The sequence below is a fragment of the Musca domestica genome, unplaced genomic scaffold (genome assembly GCF_030504385.1).
Source record: "Musca domestica strain aabys unplaced genomic scaffold, Musca_domestica.polishedcontigs.V.1.1 57, whole genome shotgun sequence".
Taxonomy (NCBI): Eukaryota; Metazoa; Arthropoda; class Insecta; order Diptera; family Muscidae; genus Musca; species Musca domestica.
The window spans coordinates 1,399,029-1,418,835 of NW_026712358.1; the positions used below are offsets into that span (position 1 = coordinate 1,399,029).

The following is a 19,807-nucleotide window of genomic DNA, read 5'->3' on the forward strand; positions in this document are numbered from 1 at the left end:
TTCTTTACGGGTAAACTTTCTGAGAGCGAAAGATCACAGAATTTCCAAATTATATATCATCATCAAAGAGAGTGAGATGAAGAGAAAGTAGAATTCGTGCTGTGCAGAGTCAGAGTTTAACACATTAAATAGATTATATTTTCACATACACTCGCTCACACACGCACACACACACCAATTTTGTAAGAGCATACTCTCAGGTGTTTCGAACATACACCTGTGTTAATTGACCGTCATGCTCACTTAGAATCGAGACATTTTATATGTAAACTAGTAAGATGAAAAGAGTACACTATATTGTGGTGGCGTGCAAACAGGTGAGCAGAGCGAAATGATCCCTCATAATGGGAGTAACAAAAGGTTTTCCAACCCTGTTCGCTCTCACGGAAAAAGGTTACAAAAACCAAACGTCTTCCCTAGTATAGGACAAGTCATCAAACGTTCTTCAAACGTGTTGGACATATTCCATCCAGTGCGTCCGTCGCCTAATCAAAAGTGATCACCACACGAACGACACAGATAATATGAACGGCAACCGAAAGAAGATAAGAAAAGAAAATAAAAAACACAAACCAAATAACACAATAACAATAAGAACACACGCTAGTGCGCTGTTCAAGTGTGAACCGAAACTTGTGACTTAAGTACTTTTCCAGTGTGTCGCGCAAGTCTCAACTCTCAATTACCCGCTCCGATAGTTGAAGTCGTAAATTTGCTGCTGTTGGCATTTACAGGCGAGCGATGATGGTAGGGGCACAAACGAGAGCCAGTTACTTACTTTTCTGCAGCAATTGGCCCTCTTCGTTGCAGACACAGCTTTGCGTTTTGCCAGAGTCTCAGTTACCTGTCGTGTTGGCCACATTCGAAACGATCAATTCAGTTTACAAGCAACCAGTGAACAGAGCGGTTGTTGATTGTTCGTCACTGTCTGGTACAACCAACCAACCTACCAACCAGCCCATCGACCCAGCGATGGTGTTTGTTTAAACAGAAATTGAATTCAAGACCCAAGTTCAGCCCGTCGCCCGTCCCCCTCACAAAGGAAAGCAAAATAGAAAACCTTCACTAATGAAATAGCACAGAAACGCAACAACAGCAATAACTGCCAGCCACGAACCTTCCGAATAACAGCAACCCGTATCTGGTCTTGTTCAGATAAAAATTAACACAAAATATAAATCAAAAGTCAAGAACTATGAGTGTTCGTTCATTCGCTCGTTCGTTCACAAACATCGAGGTGTATGAGTGTGTCTCGGAGAACCTATTTATTTGCCCGCCAGACAACAATTAAAACGTGTCAATGAGATTGTCGAATTGCCGTTACGAATCACCAGTCACACATACGCACAGGCTGGATATGTGTATGGTACATCTGAGATTCTTCTGAGAAGTTTTAAAGCTCGAATAATATAAACGTACGTTTAGATTTAGCATACAAGTGCAAATTACCAAATGCAGCCATAGCACCCGTGGCGGGGGATCTGCAACGAATATTTAACTGCGAGCTGACGCATTGTCTGAGTGAGTTAAGTGTTGGTGGCGGCTATAAGAAAGGATAACTGTTCTCACAAGCCGGGAAGCAAAAGTCCTGATGTAAACAAGGACTTCATAGCGATCATATACTTTTTGACACCGTATTAAACCCTTTCCAAGGTAAGTACAAAATTATAATTTTATACGTACATATATATGCACCCTCGTTGGGATTTTTTGTAAATATCAAATTTTTGAATACTAGAAATTGTAGCCGGTTTCAAAATGTGTGGTTCGGTCAGTCTTCTTTTAGGTGGTATTGTTTTTTTTTTTTTGGTTGGTTTCAATCTCAGTTTCTGGCTGTTGTTCTCCTCGATATTTTTCGTTTTTAATTTTTGCAGAATCATTAAATATAATTTGTACAAAACAAATAGGAACATTTTTGGAGGGGATAAACATTTCATAGACCATTAGAGCAAAAACAACTACAACAACGAAGAAACACAAAAACGATTAAATCTAAGCCATTGTTTGTGACGGATTTCTCGTTTTCCTGTTCTTCAGAACCACCGAACATGGCATGACTTCTAATTACGGCAAACGTTGCTTAGGCTCGAATCCATATTTCACAACAACGAATTTCGATTTTTAAGGTCTTCAAAAATTGACATCATTAAGTTGAGTATTCTGTTTTAAGTGGAGGTAATGTTTTCTCTTCGGTTTTATGGAATGATAAATGGTTTGTTGTCTGTAAGTCAATGCCGCCTGGCTCACATCACACCAAACAGAACTCACTCACGAAAATGTTAGTCCGTGCAATGCCCGATGTCGATATGGAACCGAAGAACAACAAAAAACAAAAGTTTCCTTAGGCGGTAGCCTTTATAGAAATCTTTGAGACTTTTACCGAACTCTGTTATAGAAACTTACTTTGATGAATTTCAAGACAATTATTTTCCCGCCATATGCCCAAGACGATCGACCGACTGACCATTCATATGCTGGGGTATCAATTACAAAATTCTTTCAGAACTGGTTTCGTTTTTGGTTCGATTGCACGGCGAAGAGGCAATGGTGGAGGTAGCACAAGAAGAACTCTTCCTGAACAATTTCATGCACTACCATCGACTAAAAAAGACTCAGTCGGGTTGGGTAGAGCAAAACCGAAGCAGGCGGTGAAGGTACTAAGGAAACACATGCTCCTGGGGTATCATACACAAATAACAAAAACGATTTTTTTTGCTTTAGCTTCCTGCTACCCATCGCACAGGTAAAGCCACCACAAGAGACATACATATTTCAACTGTCACTCATGACCACAACGTTACTCCCGGTTACTGACTGAACGTCTGTGTTGCAAGCAAGCCCACAACACCAACAACAACATTTTCCTCTTACAAAGTTTGCATACCATCATTTATTTAGACGTTCTTGATCCATCACAGATTCTCAAGAAACTTTGCAAAATCGTGTGTATGGAGTGGGACATGTTACAAAATCTGCTTCACTTTCCTTTGACAAATATATTGATTTCCTTTTTATGGAATGTAAATAGGAGTATTACTGCGTCGAAAAAAATTTTTATGTACCGAGTGTTCCAGCGATTGCACTCTGATGTGGGGTGAGGTAAATGGATCAATTAAGAAATTATTAAAAAGAGATTGCATTTCACTTTTGTCTAGGAAAATTCTTAGTTTTCATTAAATTTTTATTTGCATTAAAATAGTTTCAAGAGGATGTATATCCCCAAATGTTCCATTCGTTATGTCTTAGCACTCAACACCCCTCCTCTCCCAAAAAAAGTATAAATAAGTCATTATATCCGATTTTCGTAGTTTTTTTTTTTTCTTAAAAAAATTGTCAAAAATCGAATTTAAAAGCTTTATTCCATTTTTTCCAAACCCGTGCTTGCACCGCCGTTAGCTTACTAGTAATAGGAAGGCTACGTAGTTTTTTGCTTACTTGTAATTCAGACCGCATGAAGTTGCCATTACTAGTAATGCTGAAAGTGGCATATACGCAAATGTCTAAACCCCACTAGAATTGATAACAGAAAACAATTTTCACTCAGCAATTTTCACACAATTTATTTAGTTTAAGGATGTTATTCATATCCATTACATATTCCATAAAATTTCTTGAGTTGGAGGTTGAAGTGAAAATCAAAAAATATTCACATTTTTGGTTTTACTCTTAGCGAGTACTTTATTTTCTTGGCCAAGTTAGTGGTACATTTTGGGAACTATCCACGGAAATTCAATATTGCTGCATTTGTAATAATCGATCATAGTTATCTTGTATTCTGTCGTCAGCTAGAGACAGAATTTTACAATTGTCTTTTTATAGAGTTCCCAATGAGTTTTTCCCATAAAAACGGAAATTGTCTACAGAATATAATGATATCCTTATTTATCTCCTATTTCTCCAATAATCTAAAAACAAGTCAACTCGTTTTCGATCAGCGAGAATATCCATCCGGATAACTCTTGATTACTCGAATCGTTGTCCCTATGCCTTTGTATGTATTTTCATCAAATGTAACAAAAAAGAAACTACATTTGATAAAGCGTTAAATTTCTCAGACCTAATTATTTGTGAAGGGGATCGCTTGGAATGGTCCCCTACCACAAACTTAATTCATTCGCCATAGGTGGCATGTTGATGAGCTGGCTGGGCCATTTTTCTGTTGATTGAAGTTTTTGGCCAATCGGTCAATGGTCCATCGACTAAGCATGTCTAATTGCATTAATAGCAAGCCTAGATAATTTTTACCCAGCAGAGCAGAACAAGAAAAAAAAAACCAACAAAATCACACGAAAGCCAAACGAACAAACAAATGCGAGCCACCACTCGGCGTCTCGGGAGGCAACTGCAGCCCCAGCAAGTGTTGCCGTGTGAATTTTTTACTAGCCACAAGACACAAATGGGAAAAACTGTTGCAGTTGCATAAGAAAAAGAGCCAGAGTGAGTGAGCGAGCGAGCGAATGAGAAAAACAAAGAATTCTAAAACCTTAATTACCTTTGAGGAGTGGAATGGAGTTGTGTGATGTTGGCCAGATTGTCTTTTGCAGTTGTTTTGCTTTCGGTAATTTCCCAACTATTTGTTTAAGGTTCTCATGGCTTAGCGCTGGCCCCTCGCATCCCTTCGGGTCGGTTCCCTGTTGTGGGGATGGGATCTTCTGCGGTTTCCATTGTTAGTGGCAACGGAAGCAGAAGCGGCTGCCAGCAAGTGTCTCGAGTTTATGGCGGCTGCGCGGCCACAACAGAAGTTTGCTGATGTTAGTTCTTGGAAACTGAAACCACCGAATGTTGTCAGTTTTGTATTGTAAGTCTGAGCTGAAGCATTTTGATAGCATTTTTGACAACGGCTAAGAACAACTACAATAACAACAACAGAGTAACGACAAGTCAGCACAATTGCAAGACAACCATTTGAAAGCAGATTCCAAAGAAATTGTAAATTAACTTGGAGGATGGGGGGGGGGGGGGGGTATCTGTGGCTTGTGGAAACATAGCCCAAAAGTTGAGTGCTCTTTGCTTCGTGTTTGATATGTTTAGCAGATTTTTAGGTAGAATTTTGCTACCAGTTTCCTTCCTGCCAGCTACATACCAACACATAGACATGTCGCCACACCAACACACATACCTACATACATTCGCATGTAAAATATTTGGTGTCGTCCAATTCATACGCGGACAATGCGTATGAATTGTTGGCTAGCTGGTTCACCGGCCCATCGTTTTTGCCATTTATGGTATTCATTCATACTACCGCCGCTTGAGACAACAACAAAATATTCATTCATGATCCTTTTGTATATGTTCTCTCGCTTTGCAGTAAGACCGAGCCAACAAAAAACAAAAGGAAAATGCATTCAAAATGAATTGTCACAGCTATTGACGAGGCTCATACGCTGTGTGTGCGGGGCCTGGCCGCCGTCCATCTGTCCACACTCGACGCCAGGCTCTTCTTTAGCCTCTTCCCGTTTACGCACACTCAGTTCAGCGCGAACATGACATACGCATGTGTCAGGTTACGACCAATGCTGACTAAACTCATTACAAATGCGAACATTTAAAAATCATTAAGCCAGATGAGCGCGGTAGGAGCGTGTGGTCCGACTGCAATACAGCTCTATATTCAGAGACAAAAACAAAAGCCACAACAACTGCAACTGGCAACACAGGTGTACATTGTGCAAAATCCACTGGCGAAAGGCCATGTTCGGATGCTGTAGACACAGTGGTATCATCTGGTTGTGGAATGGGCGTTTACCAAATTTTGAATCTGCTGAAATGGTTAGATTGCAGGTGGCATTCAGTTTTATAATATGAAACTAATAAAACAAAAAATAATTAGGATTTTAATTAAAAGTGTATCCATAGTTGGGAATATAATTGGACAACCTGCTGTTAAAGTGGAAAAAGTGTAAACGAACCATTGCAAACTTAAACAAATTAGGATGCTAATATACAGCCTTGGATCTTGAACTTTGGCTGGTCCGTCGGACATGATTGGAATATGCAAAACTCCCAAAAGCTATACACTCTTCCACTGTGTTGTATTTCCAGTGCTGTGGATCATTGTTTCATTTCAAGCTGAATCGCAGGGACAGAGGATGTGGGCAAAAGCGAATGTCTTAGGGAATCAAAGGAAACACAGTTGTTCAACCATTGACTTAATATGATCAGTAGCTTTGTTCTGGCGATAAGAAACGCCATGGGTTTTAATACCGGTTTTGCTATTGTTTTTTCACTTTGCACTGTGACGTCGCCGGCTATGACGGAGACGATGGTGATGATGATGTAGCCGCCGTCGTGGTCGTCTTCTTCCTCTGTGGCAACCTTTAAAGGAATCACTGAGGAACAACGCTTAGCGTTATTAAGCGAGTGTCTCCTATGGATTGTGTATGGTGTGATCGTCATTTTGCGATATTGATTATGTTTGGGCAAGCCAGCAAGTCAACAAGTATGTGGTCAGCTACATTCTCGAGTTGTCCTGAACTTCTGGTGCCGATGACGGCGGTGCATTCTCTCTGGGCTGTTGGATTGTGGCGTGGTGTTTTTTTTTTGTTTTTAGTTTCTGTATTTGGTCATTTACTTCCTTTGTCATTTTGTGCAAGAATTGATAAAAATGAAGATAGCTTGGGGAATATATGGACATGAGGCTCAGCAGGAAATGGAGGAATAGCCCGACAAACATTGTACATTATTATGGCAACATCAGAACGGGGAAAACACTGACTGTGCGAGCATTGTGTTCAAATCAATTGCCCAAACACCAGTCAGCAGCAGCAGCCGCACGAGCAGTTCGTACTCCACCTTCTAGTTTGGCACTCAATAAATCAAGCAGGTGGGAAAGGACCCCCAATTGCATTTTGGCACCAAAAGATGCGAGTTCATACTCTCACATTATTCGAATCGTAATGCGGGCGGGGCGAGGATTCGATGAAATAGTTTCGGTTATTTTGTTGCTGTTGTTGTTTTGAAATTTTGGTACTTATTTTGCATGTGCTCATGCTCATGTTTATGTTCGTTGCTGGGTACATATTTGTGCCAACAGCATAACCGGTTCACATGCCATATTCTGTTGATATCAAGCGATTGCCCTTCTTCGTCTTTCGATTTTTTTCTCCAAAATACTTTGCGGTAGGTAAGCCCAGTTTAGTTGTTTTTCCTTCTTCTTCTTCGTTTTTGTATTGGATCCTGTCCAGTCCATGTTGTTGTTGTCGTTTTGTTTTTTTTTTTTGGTTTGGCTAAAATAAAACAGCATGTTGGCCTCTCCCACACACTGAGGTAACGTCAAAACACAACAACTACAACGAAACAAGAAAAACTAAATACACAGCCAAATATGTTGAAAGAATTTGGTCTTGGTTAACAGAAAAAATCCAGTTTGTAAAGTTTGTTTACAAATTGGCAGAAGGTGCAGTCATTGGTCCAATTGATATGCTTCGAAGGTGGCTGAATGAAGGAGGGGTGAGGAAGGCTCCAAACGGTTAAATAAATTGAAACAAACTTTGGCATTTCTCAGTAGACTGCTAATTGTTTCAAATTGTTCTTATCTTCTCGATAAGCTATATGGATTTATTTGTGGCTCTCAGTACTAAAAATACTCCTCATTTTGCAAAGTGGTAGGAATCACCAATAAATGTGGCTTGGTGAATATTGTAGTAGATGCACTTTTAAAGTACAAATTTTATGCTTGAATTTCTGAATTATTGCAATGGCACCATAGCAATGCCAGAGCGGAATATTAAACAATTTATGACGGCTTAAAATACTCTACCCCTGAAAATATTGATAACTCTCATGTCAGGGAAAGAACCCCAATTGTTATTATTCTTTCCCTTCGGGAAGTTTTCATGAAAACTAAAAAATATTGATTACTCTCATATTAATCTTTTTTTTGGGTTTAGACAAAAATGGTTATTTTCCAGTCGGTCGACACCAATGGAAACTTCGATTTATTCAACCACTTTCAAACTTTAATTCGTAAGAACATCGCATAGAATTCTCATTTTATTTCTTGCTACTGTATCGAAGTTACCTTCTTTTAACAAGGTCTTTCTTTAGTCCAGCATTTTGTTTTGGGTTGTCATGTCATTCATCCAAACATCCATCCATCGTGTTGTCCTTTGCGCTTCCATATTTAGCAAATTACTGCATTTCAAAAATTCCTTTGCATCTGGAGCCTTGGGCTGCGGTTTATTTGCTCTGCGTACTGACAATGTATGTATGAGGCTGTTTGGGCGTATGTGTGCGAATGACAGGGAACTTTGATGGTTACCACAAATGCCATGAAAAATGATCGGATATATTGTTTTATTTCAGTGTCCACTTTTTTTTTGGGAAAACACACATAAACACACATAAATATGCCAATACAGTCACATACAAATGGATGATTAGATATGTTTACATATCTCTTGGGAGCATTAGAGATGAAAGGCATTGGACTCTAGCTGAACATTTACAAAACCTTCCTAGATTACTTTCCCATGGAATACAATACTCCAAATGGTTTCTAATAATTTTTTTGCTAAAAAATATGTTCGTATTTCACTGTAAATTTACGTTGGGGTTTAGACGCACATATGCGTGCAATTTGTTAGTCACTAGTTTCCCAACATCTGCCGCCGTTTTCATTTCCTCACTTTCCACTTGTCATTAGTTCCTTCATTCTAGACATTTTCTCCATTTGGATGAATGTCAGGCGTCACCATCTGAACGTTTCGCGATGATCAAAGTGTCAGGTGGGTAATTAGAGGTTCGGTTAGTTGGCCGAACCTCGGTAGTATTCCATTGGATTGTGTCATAGCACTGTGTCATTGTAATTACTACAAACATCCAACCAATGCGACACGGTTCGCTTCAGAGCTAATCGTACACCTAGAACACGATGTACGCGCTTCAGTTCACATGAACTTTGGGCGGGTTTAATAAATCGTTGCTGTTGTTGTCGCAGCTGAGCCCATGGGAAAGCATTAACAAAAGGCAATTGAATCACACAAAAGCGAACTGACTAACACAGCGACAGTGGTGGCGATGGTGATGATGATGAGCTTTTTGCATTTGTTGAACTTTTGAGTTGCGTACATCCCGGCTTAAAGCAACAGAAACCGATTCCTGCTGTTGACTAGCCGGGCGGTGGTGTTCTCCATTACCCCTTGATCTCAGCCAGTAACAACTTTAGACTCGATCATACTTTCGGTTGGTCAACAACATTCAAATGTTTGATTCAATTTGTTTTTGTTTTTTGATTAGACACGACACACAAATATATAATATACATGCATACATTTGTACATACAGACCTATGTATGTACGTAGCTACAATTCAATAAAATCGTTGTTTTTGTAGTTTTGAATTGTTGTATCTGCTACACAATGCCGATTTATGTGATGATAATGATGACGACAGTGACTCTGGTAATGGCGATGAAGTTGGCGGTGTTGTCGTATCTGTCGATTTCGTTCATTCGCCATGGTTCTATCGTAAAAATAGTTGTCATTGTTTAGATATTTCAATGATCGCCACACCGACATTCATCAGTCTCGTTGGGCTGGCTACAAATCGGCACAACATTCGTAATTACACCATGTACCGGACTATCAACCTATCTGTACCCGGCTACAAAACTAAAGAAGTCGAATTTGTCTCTATGCATACATATGTATGTATGTAAGTTTGTATATGAAACACAAAAATCTGTACACGATTTGTTTTTGCCACAGTCACGTTTTACGGCATGTTGTTCCGAACGAGCCACAGTCCGGCTTGGAAGTTTGTTAGACAGCGAGTCAGCGTCAGCGTCAGTGTTGAGAGATGAGGGGAAAATGAATAGTCAACATATCAACAGCATGTTTGACTATTCAATTCCACGAAGCCTATGAGAAAAGTGCACCTTGGAGGCCAAGCCGAGCCATGAACCAAATAAATTTTAATCTAAATAGATTTGTTGATGACTAATCTGCGAAGAATCTGGGAACTGTAATCAGATATCACTACAAATAGTGTTTCAATTTTATGGTGACACAAAGCCCTTTAAATTAGCTCGGGATAAATTGGCAGGATGGAGGGAATACTCGTGTAAAATCAAGTATCTTGTTCGAAATAATAATTGAAGTTCAAGAATGTCATTGAAATCATTGTTTGAGTTCCTACACAACAACAAAATGAAGATCAATAAAAATCGTATATATACACATGTACTTCTCTACTTCACACTTATTTTTTTGAATTTGTTTAGCCACTGTAGGCCGCATTAATTCAAGTTTTGATGTTTTATTTCAAGTTTAGAGAATAATAAATTTGCACAGAGTATAAAAAAAGCTTGATCAGTAATGGTAATATAAAAGTATACATATATGTACATTCAAATACTCTTCAGAGCTGAATAATACAGCTTTTATAGGTGAGTAAATTCTCGTCTACGATAATTAATAAGTATCTTTAATTATTCACAAGCGTTGGTTTGTGTTGAAGTATTGACTTCTGACTTCTTTTTTGCAAAAAATAGATTTCCTAAGAAATGTTGTGTTAGAGGCAGAATGAGCCTTAGGTTTACGTAATGTTGTTAATTCGTGTAACGTCGCGGAATGTCTCAAGAATTCTGCATTTTGAATGTAATGAGCTTTAATTTCACAATTCGAATCCATTATCTAGCTTACCCAAATATATAGGTACCTTCTAAATGAATAGGGTACAATTATGCGCTCACGAGTTGTCGATTATTTAGGTAAATACCTTGCTGCAAAGACATAGAAGTATAAAGACAGGACAAGACGGAGTCTAAATGTTATCACCAGGTGTAAACATCTCTGTTGTTATGATATCGTAACAGCATTGTTAAAGCTAGGGCAATATGCAATTTTTGGGTTTGGTATAGATCCAATACAAGGGTACCTCCCGATATTCGTTATTTTGATGATTTTTGCCACTTTTTTCACGGATTTGTCTATAAATTGGTCTTTGTAGATTATAATGCGTTCTAGCTCGTGTGGTGAAACTTTTTATGTATAGGTCCACGTTTTAGTGTAGCCCCCATACAAGGGTACCTCCCGATATTCGGTATTTTAATGATTTTTGCCACAATTTCCTACGAATTTATCTTAAAATTGTTATTTGTGGTCCAAAATGGCGGAACATCGTATGTATAGGTCCACGTTTTGGTATAGACCCATACAACGGTACCTTCCAATATTCGATATTTTGATAAAAGTTGGTATTTCCAGTTTATAATGGGTTCTAGCCCGGTGACAAAATATTGAATATTTAGTTCTACGTTTTCCTAAAGCGCAAATATAACTATTCCCACCGATATTCGGTATTTTGATAATCCTAGTCACATTTACCCACATAATTGTTTCAAATTTGGTGTTTTAGAATATTTGATAGATGAAGTATAAGCGGCCTCACTCGCTTTATGGTTTTTTGATAAATTTAAATGCATTATGCAAACGCTCTTACTGGTATATGAAGTTTAAAGTGAAACACGCTTGAATTCAGATACTTTTATATAAAAATGTTTCCTGGTGGAAGGTATTCAAAGTTCGGCCCGGCCGAATTTAATTTTTTTACTTGTTTATATTAATATGCCTATGTCATGAGCTCTTATTCTGAATAATATAGCCACAAACCTTTTTCTCAGAATGCATTTTGTCTAGTCTTCACCATCTTATGCCTTTGCCTTCGTGTGGGCATTTTGAGCATGTGTGATGTTAACTTTAAAAATCCCAATTTTAATTATTTATTTGTTACTGAAAAAAAAAAAAACGAAAAAAACAGAAAACTTTATGCAAATAATAAACAAAACTTTTATTTTTTTCGTTTCTTTGCAGTTTGCAGTTTTTGTTGGCATTGTGAAATAAGGTCAGTAGTTAATGTTTTCTTTGTTGTTTGTGTTTCTTTTTTGTAATTAGTTAATTCTATTTAAATAAAATGCGTTGCTGGCTGATTTTCTGTGACACTAACGCTGCAGAAAGTAACGAAAGTAAAAATCAGTGAAAGCGTGTGAATTTTTCTCTCTCTCTCTCTTTTCACATTCATCGTTCATTTGATATCTTTACATGGCTGTCAGCGCAACGGTAGTTTGTTTGTCTCGTCTATAGAAAATTAATTTGATACCTTCCAATGACACAGTAGACCGTAGAAGACCCAGATTGAGCAGTCGGCTAGTGAAAGACAGACATGACGAGACTGACATTTAAATGGAACTTTGTGTTTTTTTTTTTTTTGTGTTCGGAGACAATGACGTTGTTAATGATGAAGACATGCACCAGACCACACCGCACCAGAAACAAAAGCTCAACCACAATAAAAAAAAAGTGTAGGGAAAAATAACTACAGCAACAACAACAAGAACTACACCACGATACACTTCGCTGTGCAACAACGAACTCTGTTGTCTGGCGCTTTGTAATGTGAGAAATTCAGATTCGGATGTCAAGCATCTTTGTGTTGGATGCAGATTTTCCATCAAAAATTTTATTGTAGTCAGTCAGCCAAATGAGACGTCTGTGCGAACGTGAGCCATAACGGCATTAGACGTAGAGATACGCATTTTTGCAACATTGTAGGTATGTCGGTCGGCCGAAGTATCTCGAAGCTAGTACTTGTGTTAATAATTTCTCAAGCTGACGCCAGTTATAACTGAATGAAGTAAAAAGGTTATCAAATGATCTCCATTATCCATCTATACTTGCGATGCTAACCCAGTTTCGTTTCGAACTTCCTTTTGTGACATGACTTGAAGCCATGGAATCCGGAATGCCTTCCGTTATAGTTAATTATTAAAAATGTTATTAACCATACGTGGGAGGCCAAGACATGAGGCCATAGGATCGCAACTCCTTGGGAGATGCCACTTAACACATGACATTTGCTGTAGAAACTAGTTTTCTGACGATGGCGATGACTGGAAGTGAAACTTCCGTTAAATGTTTATCAAGAGGGATATGACACACACAAACACACAAATATCTCCAAACAAGCACATGGGAACTGTGGGCACTCCTACAGAATCAGTCACATCTCACGTGAGTATGTGCTCCAAAGTTGTCGATGTCATTAATTCAACAAGCCAACTTTCATCTGCTCACTCGCTCAAAGATCAAACTGCAGTGATCAGAATATCACAACATTTCAGGAAGTAATTGTGGCGGTTAAGCTTCCACTTATTGCCTTGTTCCTGGTTGTTGTCGTTGTTGGACTTGTACAACATAATCTAATCAATTTGGTTCCGATAAGCATTCAACCACGGCTACTCAAGTGGAAAACCTGTTCCACCGTTCTAACACTCTGCGGAGGATGTGCTTCATGTGGAGCCAACATGCGTTTAATTATGCGTATGCAATGCTCAATTAATGTGAGTATGTCGCCACTATTTTGTTATCCGCGGCAATTGTGGCCACTACAGACCATAAATCACAGCCCGAACATCCAGCAACAAAGCGTCGGACAAGGAATTGAGGTGCGTTAAGAGTTTTTATTTGTTGTGCGCAGTGTGTCTATTAAAAGCCCGTTTACAAGTGCTAATAATTACAATATTTATTAGCGCTCAGCATTGCAGAACGTGGAGAATGTGGGGAAGAAGAAACCCACAGCCATGACATGAAATACGCATGGCTCATGACAACTCTTTTAGTGTTAAGACAATGTCCGACCATCCAATGTCCAGCCATGCAAAGAGGCAGGCAACCGACCAAAGGATCCATCCATTCAGCGTTGCCGTAGTTTTTTTCGCACGCGAATGCCGAAAGATGCCCATCACGGATGGAGCCAGGCAGAGCTGCAGATGCCATAGAAGATGCATAACATTTTATCTGCGATTCGGTGTGACGACACAAATGCACTCATTAATGTTAATAAAATGGACAATTCCATGATATACGAATGACTGCCAGCTACACACACACACACACCCAAACATACAGGGGCTGCCATCGAAACATTTTCCATCCGTTGATTTTATGGCCACTGCTGCGGATGCTATAAAGGCGCCGGAGGTGACACTTGATGACACATTATTTAAATTTTTATTGTAATCTAATAAAAGTGAGCTTGTTCTGCTCACAAGCAGAAGCATCGCAAGCTTTAAATTGATTGGACTGCTGACAGCAATGAGCAAGCCTATCAAAATGCGTTCAGAATGGTTATGCTTTCAATTAGTTCAGATCCATAGGATGGATGACAGAGTCTTTTGGTGGCAATGATTAATAGGCTGTTGTCGTTTCTTGGCTGTTGCTGCTGCAGCTGTTTCGGGGCAAAATATGATTGAGATGTTACCTAAGATGTGGTTAAGTTGAAAGAACCGGTTTTCATTTTCTCCGAGAAAAATGAGGATTTTTCATTTTTCTGAATTGGATCAATAGCCGTTTAATGTTATTCTCCACCGTTCCCAGCTTCTTTTTTTTTTCATTTGTATTGTTGGTGTTGTTGTGTGAATGTGTGTTGATGTTTTCCTTGGGCATTTCGGCAAATTTCCACTAGAATGCCTGCCCAGCAGAGAAACAACCAAGTTATTCTCTATTTTTAGTTTTCGAACGTTTCGGAGTACTTTTGAAATCGAAGCATTTCAAGTTTATTGGCTTCTTTTCGTTCAGTTTTTCGATTTGTCTGTGAAAACAGACGGTATTTTATTACCCAAACAGCTCGCTTATGCTTGCTGGCCAATGCGGATAGAAAATAATAACGGCGACAATGGCAGAACAGCGGCCGTAACGATATCAGACATCGACGAGGAACAGTTAAACAGAACACCTGTGTCAGCACAAAAGTGGCAAACTCGCTTCGAACAGAACATCGACGATGTGATACGAGGCGTTCAAGGTCATTAACCGTTCGAATTGAACGAATTTTGATGGGTTTTCCATTTGTTTTTGTGAACTTAATAACATTTGGGTTGTGCATTGTTGGTATTGAATTTCACGAACACATTCCAACAGGCCAGCCAATAAATGGCCAAGTCAATAGCAAAAAATTATGTTTCTGGATCGATTCTGTTCAAACAAAATATGACCTAAAAAGTCGGTAAACCTAGCTGTGGCATATTTTTTTTTTGAATCGAAAACTTACGGTTTACAGTTACTATAAAGTGTGCCCTTAGCCATATGACCTTGTTTCATACTAAGCTCAGGCCATCCTCTCACGGGCATGGTAATACATATTCCAGTCGAGGAAGAAATATGAAAATTGTTGTGCCATACCATGAAACAGTTGCCACTCGTGCATAACATAATAAATGTCTATTTTTCGATGTGCTCCGGTGTTTGATTGGAAACGTGGTGGCTGTAAAAACTTTTATAGCCACGCCACCCATATGATGGTTGTTCTGTTTTTCTCCAGCTTTTATCCATTCTGATATGTAAAGAAATTCAATAGAATCCTTTTGGCCTAGGCAATGTTCTAAGGCAGTGGACGAACTGGAACTCAAAGTTCGCTTTGTATTGGTGTGGGATGCAGAATAAGGGATATCACTTTACGGGATCTTAAGACCATTGAATTTTTACCATAAGTACAACGGTAGGTCTTAACAAATTACATAGATATATGCTGATATATGCTGTACGTTCGATGTTGGTTGCGAAATTGGTCCCATAAATTGAATTTTTATCGACAAAAGTATTGGCGGTAAAGAATGGGTTAATTGAGGCTTTTCATTGATGTAATGCAAAAAAAAAAAAAAAACAAAGAAACATATGTATATTTGTATTGATACTGACAAGACAAAATATGCATGTGTTGTTGTTTTTATTTCAGACTACTTGGATTACAATTCAAAAGAAACTCGTTTCTGTTTTTCTGAAGCATGGTGTCAGCCTTGACCCTAACATGCCAGGGGAGCAACGAACAAGAAGTAAACCAAATGAGCAGTTCGAGGGCAATTAATCATAGAAAACGAAAAATGTGGGGATTTATGGCGAGTGAAATCGTCATTAATTCTGAAGTAGGCATAGATTTGGGTTAAAACTCAAATCTGTTTGTGGGGCTGTACTTAACCAGTCTTTTTAAATGGAAACTGATTGCTATTAATGGTCTTTTAAGATATTCAAGACCGCCTTTTTCTAACAGATTAAAGATACGCATATAACAAATATTGGAGATTAATTTGATGAGTTTAAGCGAAAATAAGAAGATATTCCAAGGGGACGAGCATAGAAATAAATTGATTAAAATCAGAGCCAACCGTAGGGGGAAGCCCCATTTAACAGTAGATTAAAATAATGGAAGGCAATCAATCACGAATTTTAATTGATTTTGAATCAACATGCTGTTGCTGGTTGAGAAGCTCCCATGTGCAAAAAGTTTTGCGTAAGAACTATCGGTTCCAAATGTGATGGATGTCTTGAGAAGAATCCTTCTACTTCACAGTTTTTCACATTTTATTTAAACGGTATTGTGGTTAGATTCGGTTCCTATCATTGTGACCAAACCTGTGTTTGTGTGTGTGGAATAGCAATTGTTCTGATCTTATTTGCAGTGTGCACATGTAGTTGTGTGACTCAAACCTATTAGCGACACGTGTCGACTATTATGAGTTTCGGAACACATTTTAAGTTCTAGCGGAACTTTTGAGTATTTAACCTATTTTTTAGCACTGTTTAATTGTTTTCAAGACCAAATAAAAACAACAACTAAAATATGCTTTCGTTGCCGAATCAGTTGTTTTGAAAGGGCCAAATGACTCAAATCATTAACTTTTTGTTTTCTTCCTTCGTTTGTCCGCTCAATTGGCTTGAATTCCAAATAAAATATTTATAAACATACATTCACTTTTTCGACCATTCTAAAACGGGGAGAAACATTCACTCTGTGCGAACCGATAACTAAAATAGAAAATCCAAATGCTACGACGATAACCTCTCGAGATCTCTTTTTGAAAAAGGCAATCATCTGATCAACGTTATAAACGAATCAGCAGTCAAGCGAATTTCTATTCAAAGATAGCCAACAAACTTACACTAACACAACAAGCGGTAGTCAGTCAGCCAGCCGGCCAGTTAGTCGGACACACAAACACACATACAGCTCGAGATAGTCCGGCATAATGTAGCAACTGGCAATTCGTTGTTAAGCGTATTTACTTTATTGGTTACAAGCAAATCAAAGTTTTGCCTGTCTTCATTGAGTGCGGCTATTTGAATGAGGGCGAAGAGAACGGAATAAGGAGGGAGGGGGCAGAGAGTCGATTATGGGAGAGATATTGCATGTGATTGAAATGAAATCTAAAATTACATTAAATTACCGGATGTAATTGCGGTGGTCGTGTCATGCACATCACATTGACTTACATACACTTACATGCGGATGGGTGTGTGTGTGTGTTAGCTGATGTAAATATATAAAATAATAAAAAATCAACAACTCTCTGAGATCGTATGCACAAAAACAATTAATTAACCACTTTTTGCCATTATACACAGCCCTCTTGTCTATATTTGAGAAGACTGGTCCGAATCCTGCAGAACAGATGTAATGCCTTTTGAAGATGTTTTCTCTTTGTAATGGGACAAATACCAAATATTTTTTTTATTAAAAATAATATTTTTCTTCAAGTCATTTGCTTAAGAATAATTATTATGGAAATTCAGTTCGGAATGACGATTGCCACAAACGAAAGACTTAAGCAACAAACTTGTTATTCATTTGTACTCATGAACTTTACTCCTCGACAAAAAGCCAATCTCTTCTCACACTTTGGCTGCTTGTTCCAGCTAGATTTGAAACGAAAACCAGTTTATTAACAACATTTTACTTACGAACACACCTTCATATAGATGTCTGCGTCCGTATATATATGTATGTATATATATCTTGGAGAATGTGCCCATATACTAAATACTATTCGCAATACTTCTGCCAGCAGCGGCTACCAGCTATGGGCCTTAAAATTTCACATGTGTTTTGTATTGTTGTTGTTGCTGTTGATGTCGTTGTGTTTTTCTTTATCCTAATGTTTATCATCAATTCCTGTCATATTAACGTAAAGAGTATGGACAGTTTTGCCACTTAAGGCCTAACGAAATGGACATTTTTCTTGCCGTGTTTGTTTTCCTTTTTTTGGCAATCGAGCAAACAAATCCCCAAAACGGAGATGAACATGTAATATGATCAATCTTTTGTAATGTTAAAATCCGTCTTTGACATATCTATTGGATCCGAAATGTTGGCCAAACTGCAAAAAAAAACAACAACCGCACAACGGCTAAAAGTAAATTGAATTGCCATTACCAAGAAGAAGAAGGAAAAGAAAAAAAGGAAAATATTTGACTTAAATTTACTTTGGGGTAGGGAAAGAAAACTTTTGGCCAAGCTTTGTTTGTTTTCCCCTGAGATTTTCGATAGTCTGAACGTTCTGCATTGAAGCACTGAGAAATATTTTCTCATCATGATTCTTCAATTAAATTTTTGTTTGTTTGTTTGTGTGCCATGGATGTTGACTTATCCAAAATGTTCCCTGGGTCACCACCCCCCTCTTAACTCGACTACTGACAAGACAATAACTTAAGTGTAGTTTTTCAAAGTAAATTAAACTGGACATATTTGCCCCTTTACAATATTGAGTTGTTGCCATTGTTGTTAACTGGCAGATCGTGCACTTCAGGTTTTTGGTGAGGGTGTACTACCAAAGTTGGAATGAAATGCCAAATATTTGTTGCGCTATTTTATGCTACGAATCTTTTGCATGGGCGGACTCACGTAACGTATTTTGGGGACAGACCCATGTCCTTGTCCTACACATGAGTATAAGCTAGTTTATTGAGAGGAAATCTGGAGATACAAAATGACCCACATTACAATTAACAATTTCCGTCCAAGTCATGTTCATTGAACGGCTATGTGGAGCGTAATGAGTGCACAGAATTATGATCAGCTATTGGCGATGTAAGGCACGTACAAGACGACAACATGCAGTACGCATGTGTGACAGAATACCCATACAATTATGTTACATTCATGCCCCGCTCATGTACACGTCGTACAATTATCAATGAAGCACAACAACAAGAACAACAATGGCAATTACTCCCTCCTTCGTAGCGCTCTAAAATATGCGTTCAGCTCACATCTATCCATAAAACTTTTCAATTTATTTATTGCAGATGCATTGAGAAAAATGTGGCAATCGAACCAACTCAATCGCTGGGCATGAATGAATATTTTAAACAGACGCTGATACAACTCATATCGCAAAGAATGCAGTCGTGTGTGTGCATGTGTGTTTGTTGTTGTTGTTGTTCCTCTCCTTGTTCATAATGGGGACCTGGTTGACTTGCCAATCCATCCATCCGCACAACCATCCATTGATCAACATAATTCAGTTCAATAACAAAAAAGTCAACATCACGATAAGCAGGAGAAGAGCTAGCAGCCAACAACAGTCGTGGAAAGACATGAAATGACTCGTGCTACTAGTAGCCGGGATGATGGACTACAAGTACATCATTGTCGTGCTGTGGAACAATATTGTCCCAGCTATTGGCATGGCGTTGATACGCAATTCACAATTCGCAACTAACAATTGTTAGACGCATAGCTGTTGTTTTGTGTGGAGTTGTTATGTTCGATAAATACACACAGACGAACATACAATGCTCCAAACTCCATGCTACAGATGTTTGGGCTTATTGTTGCTGCATTGTTGCGGGCACAATGTGGCGGTCCATCTGTCGGCCAGTCGATCATCATAATAAACGTGCTACCTTGATGCGTGATTGTACTGTCAATTGGGATAACGAAATCGTTGGACTGGGATGCTGGATGCCGAGAGCCGAATGCGTAACGATTGCAGCAGCTGCAAAGCTTCAACCTCAGCGTCAGCGTTCAAGT

General features: G+C 38.7%; 1 long non-coding RNA gene across 1 annotated transcript; it reads left to right on the top strand.

Moving 5' to 3' along the window:
- The first annotated feature begins 442 nt into the window (after window positions 1-442).
- Window positions 443-11,985, top strand: LOC109612990 (uncharacterized). The gene is made up of 2 exons (XR_002194771.2): window positions 443-1,653; window positions 11,818-11,985. It is a non-coding gene; the product is annotated as an uncharacterized LOC109612990 (long non-coding RNA).
- The last annotated feature ends 7,822 nt before the right edge of the window (window positions 11,986-19,807 follow it).